This window comes from Vombatus ursinus, unplaced genomic scaffold (assembly GCF_900497805.2).
Source record: "Vombatus ursinus unplaced genomic scaffold, bare-nosed wombat genome assembly UNPS02014826.1, whole genome shotgun sequence".
In the NCBI taxonomy this organism is placed as follows: Eukaryota; Metazoa; Chordata; class Mammalia; order Diprotodontia; family Vombatidae; genus Vombatus; species Vombatus ursinus.
The window spans coordinates 2,765,416-2,770,441 of NW_020954604.1; the positions used below are offsets into that span (position 1 = coordinate 2,765,416).

At 35.6% G+C, this 5,026-nt stretch overlaps 1 pseudogene; it reads left to right on the forward strand.

Annotated features, from left to right (window-relative positions):
- Positions 1–655: 655 nt before the first annotated feature.
- LOC114024971 lies at positions 656–855 on the forward strand (annotated as a pseudogene).
- Positions 856–5,026: the final 4,171 nt, after the last annotated feature.

Consider the following 5,026-nt stretch of genomic DNA (forward strand, 5'->3'; position numbering starts at 1 on the left):
GATCACACTATTCAAGATTAACCTTCCAGAAGACACTACAGAGGACAACTATGAGAAGACAACTCCCTTTTATAAGGCAGTGAGTTTTCAGTTCTGCCTGATCCATAAATTCTCCTCACCTGTGCTGGGGTATTTAGGGGTAGGCCAGCCTGAAAGAGAAGGGCTAATTCTGCTGAGGAAATTGGATTCAGCACCAGTTAATCAGCTGCAAGGGTGAAGATGAGGCAGACACTAGAATTCAGACCTTGAGTCTTCTGTGAGTGAATTTTACTGAACCCTGAATTCAGAGGTATTCATTTTTCCTATTGGGGGTCTTCTCAGAAGGGGATTTGGGGCTGTTGAACATATCTCTGCCAGAGCTAACACTGATGAGTTGGATGGCTGGCTATGAGATGAGATTTCAGAGATAATGGAAAGAATTCTACCCCTCTCCAAGTTCCCTCTCCTTACTCCTTGGATTTGACTCCACCATCATCATGCTTTCAGGAAAAAGATTATCACTAGGAAATTCATTATCCTGAAGATTGCATCAGCTTTGGTACTCAGACCTCATCAGTACCCTCCGTGGCCTTTTCCCCTTTGATTGTATGGCTGAAGAGTGAGAGCAAAAATCTCTTCCCAAAGCTTCCATGAAAAGAGGGATCATAGCTTTTTTTTTTTGTCTTGTGTCTTTGCTAGTGGCGCCATGGGTCACCAGCAGCTCTACTGGAGCCACCCTCGAAAATTCGGCCGAGGGTCTCGGTCGTGCCACATCTGTTTGAACCAGCATGGCCTGATCCTCAAGAACAGCCTGAACGTGTACCACCAGTGCTTCCAGCAGTATGTGAAAGACTTGGCTTTATCAAGTTGGACTAAGTTATATTTACGGATCTCATTTCAGTGATTATCCTGACCATCAGTAACTACCATTTTACTGGACCCTGGACAACCTAAAGATCAATCCTGTTGTACATGTTATGCCAATTTGCATATAAATTTAAAAAGGTCATCCTCAGAAAAAAAAGAAGGTTCATAATCCAGCCATTTTCCACTAACTGTTCTGTCTTCAGCCTTACAGCTCATCAACTAGAGCTGATTTCCAATTTCCTTTAATTAGACTCCACAATCATCATGCCCTCTGACCTGATACCTTCTCCCCTTTTCCCTTCCCCATGTTCAGCTTTGTTGTTTATGTTGTTGATTGTTGTCTTTCCTGTTACATTGTAAGCTCCTTGACTGCAGAGACCATCTCTTTTTCCTATTTGTATCCCTTAGTGCTTAGCCCAGTGCCTGGCACATAGTAGGCGTTTAATAAATGTTTAATGAATTTAATTCCACCCAGCTCATCTAAACCTAACTTTCCACAGTGTTTCATTTCATCGATGATTGGCCTTCCCTTTAAATGCAAATATTTGCACAATGACTATATTACTATAAATAGAAATAACAAAAAGAAAAAAAAGGAGTAGGAAAGGAAATTAAATCCTATTTGATTAACAATGCTCAAATTTGGTCCTGAAGAAGACAGAAGGAAATTCATTTCCCTCCCTTTTTTGCAGTTAAGAGACTATGGGTTGGGAAGTCTGTTTTTGCTGTAGACTTGGTCGATACGTTGGTGAGTTTTGCTGAACCATTTCACCTCCTTCTCCCTATTCCCTTTTTATTCTTTGTTATGAGGAATTGCCTTATGGAGAAAAGAAAGGAGGTGAATATGTTTGGAAATGAAGGTAATTTTCAAAATCTTTAAAGGAAAATCTTCCTGGAGAGGGGAAACATTGAGTTTTATCACTTTATAAACCCTAACATCAGTTTATAATACTTTCTTGATAGATTTTGATAAAGATTGAACCTGGTGATGTCCAATAGATGCAAAATAAGAGAGAGAGAGACCTCAAAACAAGGAGAAAGTCTAGAAGAAAGAAGCTAGAGAGTGCCAAAAACAAACTTTGCCAACTTTATAGCTTTGCCCAGCTTTCTTACAAACTAAGCTTTAGAAACATTTGCCGGTAGAAACACCTATAAGTAATTTGTGACTATAGAGTTCTAAGTGATTTGATGACTAGCCATAAGTTATCAAAACTGCCTGGTAATGTTAAAAATAGAGATGAATAGAACAGACTAGACAAGAGATAATCAGAAACAATGGAACTCATTAACCCAGTGTTTGATAAAATAAAAACACAAATCACCTAGGAAAGAAGTCCTTATTTGATTAAAAACTGCTAGGAAAACTGAAAATTAGTCTGGCAGAAATTGTGTTTGGACTAGCACCTTATATCATATTCTACAATACATTCTAAATGGATACATAATCTTAATATTTAAGACCAAATTGTGTATGTTTTATCAAATTTCTCTGATAAAAGTTTAGAATACAACTTATGTGAGATATATATACTACATATATATATAAATATGTATACACACAAATATAACCAATAGCCATACCTCAATAGATAAGTGGTCAAAGGATATGAACAAGCAGGTCTCAAAAGAATTGCAAATATGTATATACATATATATATATATATATATATATATATATAAAAGAATGCTCTAAATTTTTAGTGAGAAATGTAAATCAAAGTCATCATGAGGTTTAGCCTTTTGGCCTCACACCCTGCAACTTGGCAAAGGTGACAAAAAATGTCAATAATTGGAGGACTGGAATGATAAGCACACTAATATATTGTTGGTAGACCTGTTAAATTGCATGACTATGTTGGAAAACTTGGGATTATGCAAATAGGATGAGTAAAATGTCCATACCCTTTGACCCAGAGACTTCATTACTGGCATTATACTCCAAGGAAGCCACTAATAAGAAGAAAGTAAACACACACACACACACACACACACACACACACACATACATTTATAGAGGCACTTTTTATGATAACTAAGAATTGGAAGTGAAATAGATGCCCATTGAATTGAAATAGCTAAACAAAATGTGGTTAATAAATATAATGGAATGTTATGGTGCTGTAAGAAATAATGAATATAAGGAGTACAGGGAAGCATGGAGTGAAATAAACAGAGCCAAGAACATAATATATATGATTACAACAATGTAAATGGAAAGAACAGCCATACACCAAAAACCTGCAAAAATGAATGTAGCAAAATTACAAAGATCAGGCACAACTCAAATGAGAAGATATGAGAGGAGATCCTCAACCTATCCCTTCACAGAGATAGAAGGTCCACAGGTATTATACATTGCCCATGTTTTCAGAATTTTTCAACATATTGATCAGTTCTGATTTTTTTTCCTTTTTTTAGCTTTAAAAAGTAGTATTTTGTATGGGATGGCTCTATGGGAGAAGAATATTGAGGAAACTATGATAATGTTAAAAAAAAGATGTAAACAAAAACATTTAAAAAAAAGAAATGCTAAAATTAGAAAAGAATGAGGAAATTAGAGGGAAAATCTTTGCAGCAATTTTCTTTGATAAATCTCATTTTTAAGACATATAAGGAACTGGTTCTAATTAATAAGAATGAGACTCATTCCCTAGTTGGCAAATGGTCAAAGGATATGAATAGGCAGATTTCAGAGGAAGAAATTCAAACCGTCAATAGCCATAAAAAATGTCCTAAGTAATTAATAGAGAAATGCAAATTAAAACAACTTTGAGGTACTATCCCACAATTATCAAATTGGAAAAGTTGACAAAAAAAGGAAAATGACAAATGTTGGAGAGACTGTGTACAGAAAGGGTACAATATGTTGTTGGTAGAATTGTGAATTGGTCAAGCCACTTTGGAAATCAATTTGGAATTATGTCCCTAAAACTCTTAAGCTGTATATATGTATGTATATATATATATATATATATATATAATTTTTTTTATCCCTGCACATCCCTTTGACCTAATGAAACTACTAAGAGGTCTATAACCCAAGAGCATAAAAAAAAACTGGAAAATGACTCCTATATACAAAAATATTTACAGACGCTCTTTTTGTGGTTGCAAAGTACTGGAAACTGACCAAACTTTTAGGAAAAGGCTGAACAAGTTATGGTCTATGGACATGATGGAATACTATTGTGCTATAAGAAATGATAAAGGGAATAATTTTAGGAAAAATGGGAAGACTTGTATGAAGTGATATGAACTTTTATGAAACTAGGGAGTAAAACCAAGAAAATATACAAGTAATATGTATTAGAAGGAGAACTTGAGAGATGACTTGAAGCCAGTTCTGGGACACAGAGAGGTTAAATTACTTGCTCTTGGCCACATTGCTAAAATGTGTTAAATAGTGGAAGTCAAAGCACTTTAAGATTCTTTGCTTAGAATACAGAGCTGACCAGTAGTTGGGATAAACTCAGGTTCCAAACCTGACTCTGATACCTTGAGAAGATAGGTAGTTTGGTAGATTGCTGGGCTTGGAGTCAAGAAAGTTGGAGTTCAAAATCTGCCTCAGATACTTACTAGTTTAGTCCTTTTTTCAACTCAAAAAAGATATATTAAGCACCTACTATGGACAAGCTGGCAAAATGTTTCTTTTAAAAAAATACATACTAGTTGTGTAACAAGAAATAAGTCATTTAACTTCTCAGTTTCCCGTAGGAAATGCTCTAATACCATGAATACAGACTGATAAAAATCATGTGCAAATATAACCCTGCATTATATTCTACAATTTAACAAAGTATGTATTTCCTTTGGAAGTTAGCAGGGATGGCTAGTGCTTCAACTTTTTTTCTTAATGTAGAAGCATCAGAGGTAGAAGTATAAACTTGATAAACCAGATACAAGAAGCATCCCTATATATTGACACTTTTGTTTTGTCATTTCAATCACGTCCAACTCTTTGTGACCCCATTTGAGGTTTTCTTGGCAAATATACTGGAGTGGTTTGCCATTTCCTTCTGCAGCTCATTTTATGGCTGAGGAAATGGAGGCAAGCAGGGTTAAATGATTTTCCCAGAATCATACAGCTAGTAAGTGTCTTATGCCAGATTTAAACTCAGAAAGATGAGTCTTTCCGAATCCAAACCTGGCACTCTATCCACTGTACCACCTAGCTGCATAT